General features: G+C 37.2%; 1 long non-coding RNA gene across 1 annotated transcript in view; it reads right to left on the bottom strand.

The window, feature by feature from the left end:
* LOC135312307 (uncharacterized) overlaps positions 1 to 20525 on the bottom strand; it is a 48080-nt gene extending 27555 nt beyond the window's left edge. Inside the window, exons 1-2 of the long non-coding RNA XR_010371877.1 lie at positions 20473 to 20525; positions 15229 to 15589 (exon numbers count right to left, since the gene is read on the bottom strand). This is a non-coding gene — a long non-coding RNA (uncharacterized LOC135312307). The remainder of the gene's footprint in view (positions 1 to 15228; positions 15590 to 20472) is intronic.
* Between the last annotated feature and the right edge of the window lie 1403 nt (positions 20526 to 21928).

The raw sequence follows: 21928 nt of genomic DNA on the forward strand, positions 1-21928 counted from the left end.
AGTGCAAAGGAATCTTCTTTTTTACAAAATATCTTTCCACTCTCCAAAGTGTTGGGTTTTTTTTTTTTTTTTACCCAAGTAAACAGCACGTGCCTTATATAATAACTGAATGCCACAGTTTAGAGAAGCCCTGTGCCGGACTTGGCAACATTTGTTTTGGCAAGCAAGGTAGTTGCCTGCTCAGTCTGCAGTGGGAGTAGCTTGAGTTCAGGTAATGAATGGAGAAGTCCCCTGGGAGGAAAACAAGAAGTGATGGTTTTGCATTAAAAGATCTCATAAATTCAGCATTTTGAGCAACAGTGTGTGAGAGAGCGCCTTTTTCTCAGTGCGTAGGTGCACATTCAGAGAGAGAGGGGATTTCAGCAAAGATTTTTGTTGCTTTGCTGGGCTAACTAACCTTACCAGTTCACAATGAATATTATCCTCTGTTATTCGCAGTAGTCAGCATGTTAATGCTGACTGTTTTACACATTCATATCCAGCATGCTGGTCCCACGCTTCATAAACACTGTAAGCTTTCTCTCAACTTTAGCATATCAAGTGTAGAGACTTTCTTTGGCCTAATCCAAAAGGAGGCCATTAATACAGTTGTTTTTATCAATAATACAGTAACCTCATTTCCCTTATCTAATCCTGAAAAAGGGAGATCAGACAGACTACACAGCCAACTTCAGGGACAATTTAGTGCTGCTGCTAGAGAAAGCAGGCAGGATTTTTAAAACCAAGATTTTAAGTTCTTGTGTTGGTAATAATTTTATGTCCTTCTGAAGGCTCATATTGCCAAAAGCCCAGGGAATTCTGCATTTTATTTAGCTCTGTTGATTATCGTAGCACTCAAAAGCTCAAGGGGACTGTACTCTCTTACCGCCTCTGCTATCCTGGAACATGTGGGTGGTTTCTCCTTTACCTCTGTTTCTCATAAAACACAAGCTGCTAAAACAGCTTTGTTTAGTCCTTTTGCTATGCTTCACCAGCATAACTTCATTTAACTGAAATTTCCTGTAGTAGTATTAAGCTTTACAAAACTTTATAAAATAGCCGTGTGGATTCCAAAGGGCAGAGGGAAGGTTTCACTGGGCTTGGGTTTATGCACCAGGGGAGTGATTATACCTGGGGCTAGAGTCAGCTCAAGTCGCCTCTTCTCCTCTGAGCCATGAGGACCCCGGGCAAGACTGGACTTCAGGGCCATTTGTGGAACAGGAATATTAATGCTGCCTCTCCAAGGGTAGTGAATTTTAATTAAGCCTGATGAAACTTCGGGAAATGTTAAATAATGTTCTGTGAAGTGCAAATGCCCAGGAAAAAGTATACAAAGGAAGAAAGAACTGTAAGACGTGCGGTTAGTGGCGCAGCATCCTAAAGGTATTCTCATGCAAAGTAACACAGTTTTAAAGGGTTTTTCACAAATTATGAATCCATGTAAGTAACATTTGTTAGAACTTGTTGTCCACAATCTTATAAGTAACAAAACCATCTCAATATAATAAAAGTTTAAAACTTCTTCACTGTATGCCTGATGAATGGTATGTAATTAATCACAAGTAAAAACTCCAGCCTGAATAATAGTACCATAAAATGTAAAATTAGTAAGTGTGAGGAACTACCAAAAAGTTGCAGATTTAAAACTACTAACTAAAATAGAATTGTAGATGCAAACTCCCAGGTTTTGTAATTAAAGGGACTAATTTGGTTAGAGGGTAATGTGAACCAGATGATAATTTTTGATCATTATAAGACAGTAATGGGATTTAACAGCAGTTGTGCTGAAAGCAATGAAAAGACATTTATAAATGACTCTCCAAAGTTTTGTTTGTATGATCCACTATGTGTTTGCATATGGATGTAAACAGACTTGGTTTAGTCCTATCATTGTTCTGCTCCAAAGCAGCTACCAGTGGATTTACATGAGCAACTTCTGCTGCAGGCAACTTCTGTAATTTTGCCTGAGGAAAACAGAAGCAGATAAGTTGGCTGCTCTGGCTCATTTAATAGAAACAATTATACAGCATCCACAGCACAAACTTGCAGCATCAAGTTTTAGAACACCATCATATCTGCATCGGACTTTACAGAAAACTAACCCGTAAAGAATGGTGACAGGTTCAGTGCCAAAGGACATAGAATCAGAGAATGGTTTGGGTTGAAAGGCACCTTTAAATTTCATCTAGTCCAACCTCGTTGCAATGAACAGGGACATCTTCAGCATCTCTGGGCAACCTGTGCCAGTGTTTCACCATCCTCATCATAAAAAAGTTCTTCCTTACGTGTTGTCTGAATCTACTCTCTTTTAGTTTAAAACCATTAACCTTTGTCCTATCACTACAGATCCTACTAATAAGTTTTCCCCCATCTTTCTTATCAGCCCCCTCTAAGTACTGAAAGGCCACAATCAGGTCTCCCCGCAGCCTTCTCTTCTCCAGGCTGAAGAACCCCAGCTCTCTCAGCCTGTCCTCATAGGAGAGGTGCTCCAGCCCTCTGGTCATTTTTGTGGCCCTCCTCTGGACCTGCTCCAACAGGTCCATGTCTTTCCTGTGCCAAGGACCCCAGAGCTGGACAAGTTTACTCCAGGTGGGGTCTCACCAGAGCAGAGCAGAGGGGCAGAATCACCTCCCTCAACCTGCTGGCCACGCTGCTTTTGGTGTAGCCCAGGATACGACTGGCTTTCTGGGCTGCAAGCGCACATTGTTGGCTCATGTCCAGCTTTTCATCCACCAGTGCCCCCAAGTCCTTTTCCACAGGGCTGCTCTCAATCCCTTCATCCCCCAGCCTGTATCGATACTGGCTGTTGCCCCAACCCAGGTGTAGGTCATGAGAAGGTATAAATTGGGATACTCGGTTGTCCAAGCTACAATGATTTGTCTGCAGATAAGTCTTTTGAAGATAGCTAGAAAGACAGTTTTATGTAATTTTAATGCTGTTCGTCTGAAAGAACTTACATTTGCGGACATCCAAAAATCTTCAGTAAATCCTTTAATAGGCTTGCTTTAGTTAATCTCTTTTTTAGACCTCTGAAGTCAAGGTTCGTTTCATCAGACAAAATAAAAGTTGACTATTATACCTTGAAATAGTTTATATATATATTCCAAAATCATTCTTTCCCAAAATTTTTAAAATATTTGAAGGAGAATCTTTGATTCTAGAAACATTATAATAAATATTCCGCTAAATATTATGACAATTATTTCTAGCTCCAGAGGTTTAGACAATGGAGCATTTCTAAATCTTTTTTTTTTTTTTGAGCAGTTTTTCCTTCCTATATTGGAAATTAATATTGAATTATCTAATTTCATAACACTTCATGGCTCATTATGTAATTATCTGCTTTGAGATCTTTAATATATTCTTCCTCAAGGAAGTCTTTAGATTTTACAGATGACTTACTACTTTTCATTGAGAAAAAGTCTTCCCTTCCTGGGTTACTGTTAGTTACTATGCTTATGTTATACTTATTTTTCTTAAATTAATCTGTTTTTGATTCTAAACATCAAATAACACTGGAAGAGCTGTACAATGTATTGAGTAGGATTAGCCTGGTGAGGCAAATATTGAGTACACAAATAATTACTTGGTCATTACTACATTTGTGAATTTTGTGCTTGTGTCACAGTTTTGTCAGCTGTAAAACCTTGCCTAATAAAGCATAGTTGTCTCGTCTCCCCGACAAGGGCTACCACAAGATGACTCCCCCAACACTCGTATGTGAGACCACGAGATAATTCAGTTGTTCAACAGCCAGTATAGCATTGTACAGATATAACCATATCCTTAACCCTTCCTTTGAGCACAACAGTGCTTCATATGAGAACTTTGAAATTTAATTGGCCCCAAGATTTTGGCCCACACTTCCTCTCATGTCTGGATGGCATGTCAATTCAGTATCCACAAGACAGCAACACATCACATCCAGAGCAGACTCGCCAATCTTCAGGGCATAAATATTGTCAGCAGCCTGTTTTCTGTTCCTTGGATTTTGGCAGGGAACTCAAGGAAAAACAATTACCTCATCCATGCACCAAGTGCACCTTCTGACCCATTATATCTGAGTTTTAGAGAGGTTTGGAAATTTGAGGCTTGAAGTATATCGTTACATTGAAAATAAAACCCAGCCTGAGAGGTATGAGCCAGAAAAAGTATGAATTCCTTAAACAGTTATTGATACATTCCTTGAAAATAGCCAGAAAAAGTCAATAATGGGTATATCTAGGTTGGTAAGATATAAAAACTGGTAGAATGAAACATTTCAAAAGTATTTTATTCCAATTAATGAGTAGGGACATCACACAAAAATGTATTTTTTTTCAAAAGATATGTTCTTGACTTCTAATAATGGGCAGAATGGTAATTGTTTCTTTGTAAGATCTTGTACGTTCTGCCTAAGAGGATCTAATCATCGGTATGCCACACCATTGGTATGGCAACAAGAGGATTATCACAGTTAATGCATCCCCAAGCCCTCCATGAAGACGCATTAGCGTTTATACTTCATAAGAGTATGAATTAAAGTTTAATATTTATGATTTTAAAATTCGCATTTTATATTTCATGGCAAATCATGGCATGAAATATAGGCATCTATTCAATCTTGTTAATTTACTCTCATATTCCAGATGTTTCCAGCAGTTTCATAGCAAGAGGGCAGGTGGTTGTTTGGTTGGTTCTTTTTTGCACCATGATTTATTTTTACCAGGGATATTCCTGAATATTATTTATGGCTGTTTGGTTTTCCTTTTTTACTTTAATACCCAATACATATATGCTTGTGTAAAACCATTAATTTATGGCCATTCAGACACCTAGTACCTTCAGCAGTGACGGTATAACCACAGATGGAGATATGGCATGCGCTGCCTTTTAAGAGCACTATCTTTTGGGCTATGTTCTGTATTTTGCGTGTCAGCTTTGGTAGAACTTAGAGTGAATCATACTTTGGCTTGTGACTATTGGAAAATCTATGCAGCATTCAGTGCAATCCAGTCCCATAAGGAGAAATCTACTTTCTATGGAGAAACATGGCTGGAGTTTTTGCATATGTGTAGGTTTTGCCACATTCCAATCACAACTAAAAATGCAAAGGTCTCAGTTACAATTTAGTGTTGTCACCGCTGCTCTCTGGAATTAGTCAGGAACTGTATCTGAGCGGATGTTAAAGCTGTTTTCTCATTTTTTTTAGTATTATCTGAATAGCATATTAGTGTTATATTAAGAATAATAATGTTGCTGTCATAAATCCTGTATTGGCTCCAAAGAACTGAATATCACATAATAACAACTGACTTTTTCTCATTTACATTATATAGTATGTATAGACTTTTCCCTAGGATAACTAAACCACAGATTGGATTCCTCTAGGACACTAAATGCAGCTAGTTTTATTTCACTGTGCTTGTACAAAACACTATGTACCTGTATATAGTTACATGAAGAAGCTTATTCTGGAAACTTTTGCACTAGTGGCAAATAAAGCCTTTTATTGTCATTTACTTACATGGAAATGAAGAATGTAACAGGGACTGTCATCTATCTGACATATGAAATTATATTAAAATATTTTATTTGTGTTGCAGATGTATGTCAGCAGCAATTACTAAAAGGAACACATTAACTAGAAGCTAAAGGACACATTTTCTTGCAAAGCCAGAAGGAACAGAAGTTTCGGCAGCTTTACAAATCAAGTTTTTGTTTGATATTTAATCAGATTATACACAAAGTTATTATATTTGTCACTCCATGCTATACTAGCACTCTATCTTATCTTATATTCTGTCTCTAACTTGGATTAGATGTTTCTCATCCTACCTTTCTGAACTCTGGAGTGAGGAATTTATGGAGTAGTCTGCTCTAAGAACAAGTGACTCCTTGATGAAGAAATTGGCGTATGCATTCATTAGGAATTCTTCCAAATTTTATTTTTTTAATCTATATTCATACAATTCAGCATGCTATTGTTGTACTCAGTATTGTCTTTGTACTTCTTCTAAACTTTCTTGCACCGGCTAAGCTTATCAACACAAATATTAACATTGAGGTTTTTACCCAAAAAAGAAAATTTGTGCATAAAAAATTATGCACTATGTTACTGTAAAGTGGGACAGGGCTAGTAAACATAAAAACCAACAACAAAACAAAATTAAAACAAAAACATGAACATAACCAAAACAAACAAACAAACAAACAAAAAAACCACTAAACCCTAACAAAAACAACCACAAAAAAACCCCAAAACACCTAGAACCTCTACCAGTACTTAGAACACAGTTGGTTTTGTTTAACAGTTCAGCAGGTTCCACTCATTTTCATCCTGTGGGTGTCTCCCTTTTAATTTTCATAAGCTCTTACATGGGCCTGTTTTATCCACAGATGGATGAGGATTTATTGACATAATGCAGGAGGTTTATTCTGTAGGTGCTCAGACTGTACCAGGTATTTCTGTGAACAAGCTTTCTTTTTTGAGAGCTTATGATTAATGTTCTAAATGGATAACTGTGTACAAATTAGGATAAATACAATAACAATCAAAAAGATTCCATAATTTGTCATGGATCTGGCACTATCACACATTTAAATTAATGGTCTGGACTGTAGAGAAAGATGTTTTTCCAATTAGGCCTGTAAGTGGTTTCAAGCAACCTAGAAGACAAATTTTCCGTTCAAAATATTCTTATACCTTTCAGTAAGAAAATCACATTGCAGTAGAACTCCTTAGTTACACAAATAGGGACACAGACAGGAATTAAAGAAAAAAGTCCATGTGGCTAGTGTGGACCACAAATTAAACCTCCATTAACAATGTTATACTCTTGAAAGAAAAAACAGGGGTGGGAAATGCCAAACTAGGATCTATAAAAGAGCTTATTCTCTACAAGACATAGGGAGCTATCCTTTCGCTCTCTTCTATATTGGAACTGTCATAGCTGAAAAGTTTCAGCAAAAGGATGAACTGGATGTTCGAAATTCCTTTAAGATCTGTTACTACTACTACTATTATTTTTGGAATTATTATTATTGGAACATAGGAACTATTTTGTGTGCTGCCGGGAAATCTGTCTGGCCAATGTAATATAGACACAGACAGCCAACAAGTCATATCATGCTTTATGAAGTCTGTCTGTGTTATACCAGATGTGGTGAAATATTTTTACATGTAGGGCATGTCATGTTCAATAAGCCCTTGGGAATCAGGAGGTAGGTGCTTAGTAATCAGATTTGTCAGCAGAGGTGCTTTGTCAGTTTTATGAACCATTCAAGCACTCAAATTGGATCAGTCAGTTAAGTCTAAGCTCAGATTTCTGGAAACACATAGTTTGTTTGTAGCAAATATAGTTACTTTTATAGGTGTTTACCTACACTCACTTGCCTGATTAAAGGTGCACCAATATATTTGCTATCACACTAAGTGAACTGATAGAATTTAGTTTCCACCATGCTTACACAGCCTTGGTGATACTGGTTATTTTGGTCTCTTGAACAATTCTGTACCTAAGGGCCAAGGCAGTGCTGATGCCTGCAGTGATTTTCCTGGCAGGGACTATGTTCTCTTATTGCCTTATCTGTGCCTCACAGAACTGCAATTTTACCTTTTCTGCTTCCACCAGCAGTTGCCTGAGATTTCTCAGATATATCACCTATTGCTTGTACTTTTATCTCCACTTAAGCTCTCATTGCTCAAATACAGATAAGAGTATGGTAGACTGATTTGTTGCACTGATTTTTAACTTCTTGCTTTTCTCTTGCTCACTGGAAATCTGCCTCAATCCTTCAGTCTGTCTTAATGGTTCCTAACCCATATTGTACAAAATATGGTCCTAACCCATATTGTAACTTCTTTGCTTGCTAGCACTCCAAGATCTTCATGTTTGTTCTTTAGTATATTTTAGGTCTAATAGTAATACCAAATGAACTTGGCTTAAATGTAGAATGCTTAAATAATATATGAAACAAACTGGAACATTAAGCCTGTCTTTCTAAATGCAAATCTTGGATTTACTTGGACTTGGATTTACTGAAGAGAATTTTCTTTCTGGGAGTTCTGTACTGTCACAGGAAATCTTCTGAGATAATGTTTAAGCTATAGACTTCTATTAAAGTCTGTGTGAATCTGTCTCATTTTGTCTTTGCAAATACAATCAGCAACTAACTCAAGACGCAAGCTCTTCTATGTTCTCATTCATAAAGGCCTTTGCTTTCCCCTTTTATCACAATTAACCTTTACTCTGCTGATTGGGGGAAATTACATTTTTGTTGGAGAAGGATCACTGGAATAAATTACATTTTAGGATTTAGAAAATATCAGGATATGTAGAATATGGTCTCTGCATACTAAACATGGTTCTTTGGCATATACAGCAAACTCAGTTTTAACTGCTGTACTAGATCAGAAGGTTAACAGCTTAAGAGCAGGAATGCAACTGCATCTCCTGTTTAGAAAGTGATACTACTTAAAAATATATATATATATATAAATAGTTACACATATTGTTACTGCTTTTACATCTGGAACATGAAACAAATTTTGCTTTGAACTTCTTTCTTATTTCCATAGTTAAAATAAAGCATAATTCCCTTAGAATAACATCACATTGTACTTTTGGAACCACTTTAAATCATATGGGTCTGCAATTAATGTTTGCTTCAGTTTGCATTACACTTGACAGACCTGAATCATCACTGCACTGTTCCTTCGGCATTGATTGTAAGATTTCATGTCCAGAAAATTTTACCTTTTGCCCTTCTGAACAAATGCTGCATGATCCTGTGGCTCATTTCTGGAACTATCTAATGGAATTTTTGTCCACTCAGAAAACTTTTTTTCAGCTGGGAAAAAATTGCCCTTTTGGATGTACCTCTCTCTTCTCATTGACTTCTCATTGACTTCTCATTGACTTGACATTGAATTGGAGCAATAGGCAGCACAGACAACTAACTTAAAGCAGCTCCACTGCTTTAAAGTCCTAAAATAAGATAGGATGCATATTAGTATGTCTTATCTGAACTCAGGTAGGCATTTCATAGATCTTGTGTTTTCACATGATGGTTTCTTATTTCTGCTGATTCTGCAGTCTTGAGGTAAAGTTAAACGAGGTGCCTTTTAACAGCACTCAGCTGAGTGTAATCACACTCTGTAAATAAGACCAGCTTAATCTTTTCTCCTTTCAAAACGGAGAAAAAGTGGAACCTTTTTAGCAAAAAGACTGCCATTTTTCAGTCAGTTTTAAACATGTCTTTTGTTGAAAGAGTTGCACAATTACCTATTATACCACTAGTAATGTGTTTCGTTACAAATATTACATATATTATGTTTCAGACAATCATTACCTCGCCTTATCTGAGCCAGATCATATTTTTAATATATGCCCAAGTTCAGCACTGGTCTGGATGTCTGTGCAGCTTCAGCACCAATATTTACCACAGTGTGTGTACTTCTGTTCACGGCATATTCTTTTGCTTCAGAGAAGGTAGCTGTCCCAGGTGATCTATTGTTTAATGCTATACATATCGTACAGACCATTTATTTAGGTTTCTGTGTGATTTTTCCCTGTATTTTTAATTAATTCATCTTTTAAAAAGCCCAATTCTAAATGTAACTGGTCCTGTACTCCAAGGTATACTTGTTTCAAGGACTGAAGTTCCAGAAATTGTGTTTGTACTGCACAAGTAGGTATGCTCCACATTGAATATGTAATCCTGCTTCCTTGATCATATGGACCCTGCATCTGTGCCCAGGCTCCTGTTCAATCTGGGATGGAAAGGGATAGGTACCCATCTTACCCAAATGCTACCATCCAAACATTCAGGCAGGATCTCATGGATGTTCATCTCTACGTAGGACCTCAGATATACTCCCATATGTGCTTACATTTTAGATAAAATTTAAACTAAATTCATGTACCAAATGGCTGCAAGGAAACATGATCTAAATGTGCTAGGTGGCCAGAAATAGCTGTAATCTACACCTAGTCTAGTCTTAAGAAACTTGTTCCCTTTAGTTCTGCAGCAGAAAACTGAACACTATCAGCTGTAGGATTTTACTTCTTCCTTTAGCTCCATTTGGCTTCACTTAGCTGGATCTAGCTCTATCATGGATCGTGAAAAAGCATTCTGAAATCTATCCAACATTGTTTTACTAGAAGAGGGTCAGCCATTTCCTCACTGAAGAGGTGAAATATTTACCTGATTAAATTATGAGGGCATGTGCACTGTAATTACCTAAATGAATGCAATAACTTTAAAAGTACCAAATCAGTTTGATTAAACTAATTAACCAAAGATAAAGATTTGACCTATGAAAATCAGGAAGATCTTTTCCCCCTACACCCTTCAGCAGAGTCCTAAGAAAGGAAATGGCCTTAAGATCAAATAAGACTTGAAGTCTAACATGCCTCAAAGTTCAACAAATTCTGGACAATAAGAAAATCTAACTCCAGGGTACAAACCTATTAGAAACAGCCAGACACCAGATGAGTTGCAATTTATTATGAACTACAATCAATTTATTGTCAGACAACAGACATTTCTTGCAAAATTTTATTACCATTAGAATATCAGTGCTTTTCATACGGTTATCACTTCCTAAAACTTGTGAAGCTTTATGTTTTAATGTATATTTTGAAGAAATGAATCGCTACTTCACCAGTTTTTCAATGCATTTCAAAAACTACATGCCAAAACCCCTTTTCTAATTCTGGGGAGAGGAACACTGACAACTAGTTTCTAAAATGACAGAAAAACAGGAAAAGAAAACAGCAACTCCTTGTTTCGTGATCCTGCATTGACACTTAAAGATTCATTTTAGCTGAAAAATTCTACAATCAACACCACTTTCTCAAAGAAGCTGAGCATTCCACTGAGTCATATAGGCACAGAGCTGTTGGAAATGCATCCTAAAGTTGTGATTTTTTGAAATTTGTCATCCTAGCAGTTTAAAATTAATGCACCACTATACATTTTAATCTCAAATATCAGACTGACACTTTGTTAGTCAACTAGCTCTATGTTTTTTATAGAAAGCTTGTAGCTTTCTGTAAAATCTTGTTAAAACTATCTTTCTGTTACCACTTCTGTGATGAAAGGTGCTGAATTTTATATAACTCTCTATAAATAATCATTAAAATGTAAAGTATCCTTTGCATATAGATTTTATGTGAAATAGCTCTATATTGTGCATAGAATTTTGGCAAAAGAGAAAAGGCATCTGCATGATGGACAGCAATGTAACTGTATTATTCAAAACATCTCTGTGGGAAATTCCTAGCACATGCTTTTATTTGTAACACAGTTGTATTTTAACAGCCATGATCATTTGCTTGATTATCTTGTTTGTTATCCATGTGTGAAGGGATAACATCAAAAGGAAGTGATTTAATGAACAAATCTACTTCCCAAAGTGCCTGTGCCTCCTCCTGCAAGTTTGCAGAAAAATCAGAGCTTTTTCAACTGAACATCTGTCTACAAGAAAAGTTTTGAAAACACCCTGCCTCATCAGTTGGCTTCCTTGGTAAAGATGCCACTGCTGTTCCACTAATGATTACACTAATTTTCTTCTCAGGACTGAGCCTCCCTTTTACATGTGGCTAGGATATCAAGTGCTCAGTGGAAAAAAACCTTGATCGAGTTTAAAACAGGACAGCTCGGGACCACCATTTGTTAATACATCAGCAAATTCCTTTCAGGAGTGTGTTGTTCAGCATATTATACGCTGGGATCAATTGGTTCCTGTAAACCAGGGTATCAGGATACTGTACTTCCGAAAAACACTCTAGCAGTTTGGAAATCTCGATACTCCATGTTTTTCATGTGCCTGGGGTTGCTAAGGCCAGCTTCAAATTTAATTGGTATAGATACAGCTGTAAGAATCCGCATGACAGCGCCGTTTTTTACAGAAGCCGTAAGTAATTAGCCTAAGTTGGTAAAGTGAGGTACCCACCAGAATTACATACAGACTGATTGGTTCTGAGGTTCTGGGAATAAAAATACCTACCCTGTACAAAGCAAGAGTCTATTTCGTAGGTTCCTCAAAGAAAACATAGACCAAGTCTGGAAATACGTTGGTTGCCTTCCTTCCTGCTCATTCTTTATCAACAACTGATTCCTCTGTTATGACCTTTCTAGCTATCAAAAGTCAGAATAAACATAGTGTTGGTCTAAATCTGATCCTTTTGGTCAGAAGACAGACCTGGGATCAAAGAAACTCAGAGAGCTAAGCATTTATGTTGGACTTAACATAGTTAAGCCTTGGTTTGGCAGCAAAATTTTGGACATCTGCTTCCTGCTCTACTGCCCTAATTCCACGTTTGCATGTTGAATTCAATGACAAAGCTACGATTAACTTCAGATGCTCTGTAACTGAAATAAACTGGTATACTCAAACTAAATGGGGAATTAAAACTGAAGTATCAAATTAAGGAACAGAAAAATAGTAGTCTTGGGAATTAATAGTTTCACTCACACTAATCTAAGGAAGAAGAAATGTCATACTGAGAATCTATTTCCATATGAGACTCTACGAGGCAAAGATCCTATGCATGTTTACATGATAGATAGAGTATGATTTCTTCATTTTTTACTGGAAATAATAAATATCACCTATGATTGTTTTGAATTAATTCAGTTTAAAAAAAAAAATCCAGCTCAGACTGCTTTAAGCATGAGCATGATAGTGCTGGACAAGCCTGTGTCTCCTGTTAAGACTAAAAGGACCAGGCTGTTCATTTGTGCTGTGTGTTTATAGTAGGTTATGTGACTATCTCCAACCCTCAGCGGATTCATTTACAGTACACCTGTAAATGTAAAGTGTCTCCTAATGAAAAAAATATCCCCCACCTACATTATCTGTATGTCAGATTCCCTTTGGGGGAGCCTGCTAGAAGTCCTGATGGTATTTTTGTGGTATTATGTTCTCCTAAAGCAAGCCCTGAGGGCCAGTGTGCTCACTCCAGCATGCTTGCTCGAGTGTGAATAGATCTCTGCTTTAGCTCTCTTTCTGAGATAGGAGACATTACATTCCTGCAAGAAATGTCCTTATCAATCTTCTGTACTTGACATTATCTGTGCAAGGGGCAATAGAGGACCTAAAATACCTTGTGCCTCTGGCCAATCCTGTCACCAGCTGTGGAGTGAGCCTGTCCTCACAGTTTTTTCTTGCTGTAGCTCTTTGAAGGCATTTAACCCATGCCGGCTACTGACAGCTAACCTGGACGCTACTTCCAGTAATGCTGCCTGCAGCCTTCTCATCCGCAGGTGTTCATCATGACCAGGCATCCTCCACGGGAATAAAGCAGAGGGAAAATCATCATCATGAAGGAAACTGCCATTTTCTCATCAAGCTACTAACACAACAAATGCCTCAAGTTATTTATTTCTCACAAATAGCTGAAAATTTATTCCTTAGCAGAAACTTGAATTAGACTTTGATCGCACTGGCATAAATCTATATCGATTCTATTAACTGCCCTGGACTTACTTTTATGTAACTGAAAGAAGAACTAGGCCCTTGATATATTAAGACAGCCTTGAGTTGGCTTTCAGACTCTAATTAGGAATCCACTGAAAGGGAAAAAGTGTTTGTTATGATAAATACTGACAGAAATGTAGCAACATAAGCCAAGCACTCCCGGTGTAATAACATTACCCACCTGTACCTCAGCCAAACGGAAGGCTAATGCCAGACAGGGAAACAAAGGGGGATCAGGAGGCTCAGACAGAACAGGAACAGAAGAACCATTTGTCAAGCAGTGGCCTTTTCCTTAGTCAAAAATTGGCTATGAAAAATCATGGTGTGTAATGGATCTATTGAACAATTAGGGGTGAAAGACTGAACGATCTAGCTCAGCTTCATAGATCAATTGACATATGGAATCTATTCCTCACTGCAATTTCTCTTCTGACTGGAAAAAAGAAGAAATGAGAATTTGTGCCTTGACTGTTGACATTTCTCTCCTTACATCAAATATTCAAAATTACCAGAAGTTTCAAAGGAAAGTGAAGGAAACTCAGCATTAAGTTGTTTTAGGAACAATCCCATAAAAGTTTATTTCTACTTTTTCAGTGGATAGTAATTTATTCCTTAATATATGGAGTTTATACTTCATTGAGATTAGGTTTGGTTTTAACTGGTTTCTTTCAAGGCAAGGTGTATTGCAACCACATCTTTTATGTCAACCCCGCTCCTATCAATAAGAACTGACTGGCCAATCTAAACAGGCACAATGGGAGAATTAAAATCTTAAAGACAGTTAAATTCATACAAGTTTCATGAAAACTGTCCCCTGACTGGAGAAGAGAAGCCCAGTTAGTGGTCTTTCTGAGCAAAACTGTAAGTTAATTAGTCATCTCTGTGTTCTACCTGCTGATGAGCCAACTGACACATAGGCTGCTGGCCAAGCTATGGCACGTACCTCGCAGATCACCGATGGAGAAAAGATGGCAACTGGAATTGCTGAGAAATTCTGACAATCCTCAGAAAAGATGCAGAAGGATGGATATGAAGGCATTGAGGGGATTGGTAGGCAGATTTCAGAGGCTGAGGTACACATACAAAAGGCATGGACTGATGGGAAACAAGCTAAAGAGTTTGACTTTCTGCCATAAAAAGTCACAGGGTAATAAGCCATAGGAAAAGATCAATGTTCTGCTTTGAGTTCTGCCGCACCTCTATTGGGTGTAACACCAGGTCAGTCATCTAATCAGCCAGTGCATCAGATTCCTCGAAAATAGGGGTAAAATGCTTACTTTACAGGTTACAGTTAGGTCATTTGATCTTGTTAAAAAAAGGCTTTGCCGCATTAGAAAATCCTATAGAAGTGCAAAGTATATGTGAATGGAACACAGAATTGAATGTAGGTAGACATTATGTCACTCATTTAACACTAAATTGGAAACAAGGTTGATTTCTCATCAAAATTCACCCACTGAACATCTCCACTTCAGCATAAGCCAATGAGACATTGCTTTTTTGTGGGCCTTCTCGTTCTTCAAGTGGGGGCCCTTGCCTGCCATCTCCTCTGACAATCAGGCCTTTGAGATATAAGTACCTGACACTGAGCCCAGCACAGACTTCTCAGAGTCCCCTTACCCATCCTTCTCAGGAACCTCATGCAGTTTCGAGTCTTTCTGCTTTACACACATGCTGTTCACAAATCTCTAACTGTAGCACTTTCTTTTAGCTAAAAATAGAATCCAAATGTGTACAGATAAAAAAAACAACAGACATCCTGAAAGTAAAAGGTAACTCACCTTTCCCCAGGGGAATCTTTGAAGGTACAGCAACTATATTCAGGAAGGAGACTTGTGTTGTCTTGGCTGATATCAACCAACAGTTAAACTGGGTTTCTCCTACTGTGAAAGCTGGTCCATTTTTTTCCACTCTCCTTCTGTCCAAAATTTTCCATGTCTGCAGGAGGCTTAGCTCTTATAAATCCTTATTTAAATTCTTGCTTTACCTTTTGGCTTCTTTGTTCAATGTTTGGTGGCTTCAGTATCCCTTACAGACCAACTGGCCACTCTGATTTGTGTAGGACAGGGATATCCAATTTTCAAGATATTATCATTTCAGTAACCACAAATTAAAGTGTGATCACTGATTATTATATCCAACCTGTGAAAAAAGAAAATTATTATTTCAGAAGTGATTTCTAGATGTAAATGTAGAGGCATTTACAAGATAGTAGATGTCAGAGAAGCACGTTCAGGTTAAAATTGTGAATTTAACTGGAGTTCAAAATTCACTTCAGTTCACCAAAACACTATACTTTCCTCCCTCCCCCCAGGCAATTCACTGTCTTTCTGATCTGACCAAATAGATCTATCATTCTTCATGTTTGGCAAAAAAAAATTCTTTCTTTTATGTTTGAAATACTTACAGTAGTATCATAGGAATATTAACATTAAATATGTTCTCACAACTGGGGTACAGAGAACCAGGCTTATACTACATCCTTGTAGGCTCACTAAGTATCTTTGATATGGTAGCCACTGACAACTGTTGGCATGTGGTGTGGGTTGTAATTGAAGCTTTGTTAATAATTAGAGTAGTCCATTCCCAGCAGATTCCTGAGATTTTGTGGAGGTCGTACTTCATACTATTACAACTACCATAAATACCTTTGGTTGTCTTCCTAGCTCTCAAATTAGCAGCTGCTATTCCCTTTCTAAAATGACCTCTCCACTCCAGAGATGCCAATACTTAAAATAGCATTATGGGTTAAAGAATTGAAATGTTTTGCATTTGAATTTTTCCCTCTCAGTGACAAGGGCTTCTCATCTAGCAAATTTGTTTTTGCTGTGGCTTTCTCATTCTTTCATCATGTTTGGAAAAGGTTGTCATTCTAGTACTTCATTCCCCAAAGACTGGTAAAAAAATGTACTTTCTGAAGATCCATCCAGAAAACTATTCTTAAGACCAACAATGATCACTTCATTCAACTTAGTAATGTAAGAAATGACTTCTGGTCTCAGAGCAACCTGACTCCTAATTCTTTCAGAATGGCCTGGAGATTATAAAATAAGATTAATTACAGTAAGAAAGTATAAAGGCTGCAAAGGCTTGCCATTACTAATCCTTTTTATAGGATGGGTAAGCTAAGTTAAAAATATGGATCCTGTTAATTACCGGATCACTTGCTACGAAAGAGTAATATTGCTACATTAATTTGTATTTTCACCATACTTCTTATATTTAATTGGGCTCATTTTACAGGTTATTCATACCGTAACTTTTGTTCAGTTTGGCAAAGTTGTTTGATTGGTCTCTCCTACATTGAGATCCATCTGCCGACATTGTAATAAGCAGCAGGAGCAGGATGACATAAATAGACCATTTGTCAATACTGCAAATGGAAAATATTATGCTTTCATGATGTCCTTACACATTACATGAATACTGCTGTCCTCTACAAAATGCAGCATATCAGACTACTGTTCAATAGTCATTGCATTCAGATCAACACCTTCCATATTTCATTACAAGCTCAGGTCTCTTTTCAGCCCAGGCATGTTGAAAAGTATATTAAGCTTAATATTTCATGCAAAACTAGGTCAAGAAATGGCTTCACATATAAAGTAGGTGAACAGATGGGTTCCTGCTCTTATGAGTTGGACTAGATTAAATTAGAACTAGACATAACTAGATTAAATTACATGGTCCTAATAAGGTCATTTAGAAGTAGAAAAAAAAAAACATTAAATAAAGGGGTCATGAATACCATCACAAAAAATGTCATCAATAACAAATTTTTTTTAAGATTAATAATTAGAACTTTTTAGTAAGGATCTATTTCTATTTTTAATAAGTAGGGATAAGAAAAGTTTAAGGACATGCTCGATAAGGTATCTTGTAAAGTTTTAATTTTCTGCTACAAGATCTCTTGCTTCATGTGTGGAATTTCTTCCAATCCCATCTCATATCCTATGTGACACAGGACTAGCAGTTGCTCATAAGCAGATGCTTATATTTGTCACAGGTATTTCGGCCCGCAGCCAGCAATAGCCAAACAGTTGTCTTGCAGAAAACCCACTTCTGCTTCACAAGGAAGGATGGTGTCTACTGACTGCCTAATAGCTGCTCCTCTTGGACAAAATCAGTGTTAGAGCTACATCTGCTACTCCTCTTATGTCCCGCTAGTTGCATTTGAAACCCAGCTACTTTCTAAGTCAATACACTTTTTCTTGATCAAATTCTTCAGCACTTCATTCATGCCCCATGCAGTTGATGTATCACACTGCATGATGCATCAACTGAGTTATTCTGGTTAACGTCAGCTAAATGAGAACAGGATTTAAATAGTTAGGCAAATGTGTATATCTTTAAATATATAGAGGTCAAAACATCTTTCTTTACTATTGTTTTTTAGAATATTGGTTTCAATAGGAAGAATAATAAAGAAGAAAATATTATCTCTGTGCAAGACAGTCCATAAACAGTGATTTGTATGGTTGAAAACATTAGTGATTAATTTTTCACACTGCAGCAAGCAATGAGCAAGCAGATGAGGATGGAAAACATTCCTGAATAAAGCAAAAAGCTAATGTAAATCAGGATGTACAGACAAAGAACATTGACCCTATTTCAAAAAATAACTATTTGCTAAAAGTGTGGTCCATGGCCAAATGGTTTTCCCTTAATTTTGCTTTCTAAAGCTAGTCAGAAAGTCTTCCAAAACCAGTGCTACTAGTCTCAAAAGTTCTTAGGATATCTAACAGGTGTGCATAAAAGAAGAATTCCAGATTACAACGTCCTGGTTTGGGTTTATTTCTCCAAGAACTAAGTTCTGAACTACCCAAATGTAACAACTAAGTCTGATAAGGTTGGCAGGAGCTTTAGGCAATCACAGCAAAATACGTGTGAGAAAGAACAAAGAATACAAGAATTTTCCCTCTCTAAGGGAAAAATAGTCAATGAAAGAAACAACTAATGCTAAGGTATCTTCTAGAAGCAGAGTGGACTATTTTGGCTGACTTACAGTGGAGAGTTTACCAAGAAAGCAACCTCTTAAAAGGGATTTTTTTATCTGTTTTAGCTTTTTCCAGTAGTGTTTTGGGGGATTTCTGTCTGGCAAGGAAATTCTTGTTATGTTTTGGGTGTTTGAAAACATCATTAGGCAGAAGAAAAACACAAAACCCTTGGAGAAGAAGGTTTTGTAATTTTGATAATGTTGTTTGATCTTCTGGGAAGATACAGACAGTATCTGTGGTTGGAAGAGTAGAGAAAAGAGAAAGAGCTCTTGGGGAGGAGAGGAGAGATTATCTTTGCTTTTTAGTGCTTAAACTGAGTTATTTAACCAGAATTAGTTTTGTCAGAAAGGTAAGGTGAAAAATCTCTGTTATGCCAAAATGTGTTTGTTCTTGCTTATAAGGGAACTATATGGGCACAGCTTAATTTTTGTTTGGCTGGCTATTTTCATAGGGAGCTTGAAAATCAAAGAACGCAGGGTTTTAAAAAAACTGTATCTACATAAACTCTTTGCTTGCCAGTCTTTCACACCTTTACAATCTCTTACACCTAATCGAGAAAAAGCTAAGCAATTCACATTTTTATCACAATATTATAGTTTTAAAATAGGATCTCAGTGATCCCCTGTTGCAGACAATTCTATTTGAGGGGTTCTAGCCAAAATTTTTAAAGCTATTTAAAATATTCAGGAGGATTCAATAACTTTATTTATTACACACATTCATGCACTTTTTAACTGTTTCCCCTCTTGCTATTTAAGCAGCCCTTATAAAGAAGATAAGGAAGGTTTTTTTAAGTATCAGGAAACAAAGGAATCCTAACTCTCAATTCTTCCACTTGAAGAGAAAACCAGAGGAATTCCACCTTTTTCCATTACTTGTTCTGTCTGTGTCTGGCAGCCTTTCTTGGAAATTATATCTGCCAGTCCTTGCTTGACTCAAAATGGGCAGATACGGTGGTGGGTTTTATTGTGTAAGAAGAACCCATTGTGTTATGAATTTATGGTAATACTGTACTTATCAAAGGAGAGGAACAGATTGCACAGTCAAGTACTTCGTGTACTGATACTATTTTCATTTTTATCAAACTTTGGAAAAGAAGGAATGGGGTTGGGAAATATCCTAGTAGTGTACGTCACTTCTGAGTACTGGAGAGGTGTAATCAAGCCTGTTAATGTTCCAGAGACAGATACTCCTTCTCATTGTCAACCCTGTAATCTACATAAATGCATCAGTGTATGGAGAAGACCACAAACAGCAAGGTATAACATATAAGACTGATGGTACGTCATTCCATATGTGTCTATACTATTGCCATAGGCTTTAGTTGATATTTTTCGTTTTGTGGTTTTATCTCAGATGCCATTTTCAACTAAGTTCAGAAAACCTCACGAATTTGCACCATCAGGAATGAGTGGGTTTTGATAATACAGGGTTTAAAATACTGTATGGGTGATGCACTGATAGCCAGTTCAGATCCGTGACCTGTAGCTGCAGGGACCAGGGCCTGTGCACTGCTCATTCCTTTCCACCCTTTTCTGGAGTGCCTGGAGCCCCTGGAAGAGAGTAGGAAGGAAGAAAATCCCTACATATTGAAGAAAGCAGTCAGTGGAAAGGTTTTTGACAGTCAGATGGGAACGGTCTGTACTAATAGACATAAATCTGGGTAGGAAGCAGAAAACAAACTGTGTGTTCATCACACAGAGCCTGTGCACATTCTGGGTAAGTGGGAATAATACATGAGTAAATAGGTGCCCATTTTTTCTGGTTGCCTTTTAGAGTTAGATTTCACATAGCATTTGCCAACTCACGTGGTATCACGGTAGCTCCCCAGCAGTTCATTACAATATATAATAATGATCTGTGAACTCCTGCCTCCTTTTTCTAGTACGTGACACAGGACTGAATCAGAAATAATGGCTCACAAGACTAAACAAGATGGAATTATATAGACAAATAAAAGTAATTGTGACAACATAGTAAACAAGAATGTTAATAGAAGCATAAAAAAATTAAAAAAAACAGTCATACCTGCCACGAATGACGTGCTGAGCTTTTATCATTTTGCTTCAGCAAGGTATTTGGCACAGGAATGCTTAATGATAGTCAGTGTTGGTTTCTGGTTTATGTTTAACTGCTGAATGTGCTAACCAGGAATGTAGGGAATCACTCTGATTTTGAAAAACAACGGAGCAGTTATGTGGGAGGGAGTATACAGAGTTATGCTCATAAGGTAAAAATATGATAGGGAGTGGATTTTGTTCTGGAACTTTCCTTTAATGCCAATTTGAAATATTATTCATCTACACCATCACAAGCAAACCTAAAAACTGCAGATGATGCTCAGACGACAGATTCTTAACAGCAACCAAGAATCCAGTATATGATGGGTTGAGGTTTAACTCATCCTGGGCTCAGCTTAGCTCTGTTCACTACTGCAGAAATACTGTACATTGGGATTGTTCTTCTAGCGTTGTCAGATTGGTTGTGCAGGGCATTGTTCAAATGCTGCCGTGTCACTGGAGGACAGGACTGAGACCTCCCTTATACTTTATGTTTTCATAGATGCATACACTTGGTTTATTTCATTCCATTTACATATCAGAGATTTTTATAACTGAATAAAATTACATGAAGAGTTACTTTTTAATGACACTTTTCGTCTGCTTACTGTGAGTCAGCTGTCACATAAGAAGGATTCAAATAAATAGTACATTTGAAAGTAGCAAATTCTGCAGTTTTCTAAAACCAGCAGCTGGTCCAAAATGCATAAAATCTTTAATTTGGTGAGATTCAACTGGGAATGCTGAAGGAAAAGACAGAAATTTCAAGCACAAGGTCCGTTTTAGGACTTTTTCAGAAATCCCTCATTTGTTTACCAGAAAACCCCAGCAAAGTTCCTCTTCAGAGGGATGAACTGTTAAGAGAGGTAGCTTGGCGGGGGTTTTGAAGGATGGAGGACTTTTACTTCTGCTTTTTATCTGCGTTATGATTGACACAGGAGTGTGTTATTAGACTCCTAGCACATTTCTTTCCTCTGAAACATCCTTGTGGAACTCTCTGTGTTTTTTGTGTTTAAGATGATGTTTCAGCTTCCAGAAATATCCTAATTTTGTACCTACACCAGAGAAAGATCTCAGAGTCAAGCCACAATTTACCAGTGCAGTCTGATAATATTGTTTCTAAAATCAGATTTCATGCTGTGAATACCAGTTTCAAGGACTGGTTAAGACCCTCAAGGTTCTGCCTTCCTTGAATCTTTGAATTCTCAAATAGAAAGATTATTAAAAGAGCATGATCAAGGTTAGTGACCCCTAAAATTAGACCTTACAGCTGTGTTTTGATTTCTCTGTGTGTGTACCAACACAGAGACCATCTGTGCATTTGGGCTTCTGTACAATACAAGAACGATCTTTTTTCCTTTCCAGACTACCACACCCTTCATTAGAATGCAAGAACCTTAAGGTACAGTATTTTAATTTTACGT

This window comes from Phalacrocorax carbo, chromosome 2 (genome assembly GCF_963921805.1).
Source record: "Phalacrocorax carbo chromosome 2, bPhaCar2.1, whole genome shotgun sequence".
Classification (NCBI taxonomy): domain Eukaryota; kingdom Metazoa; phylum Chordata; class Aves; order Suliformes; family Phalacrocoracidae; genus Phalacrocorax; species Phalacrocorax carbo.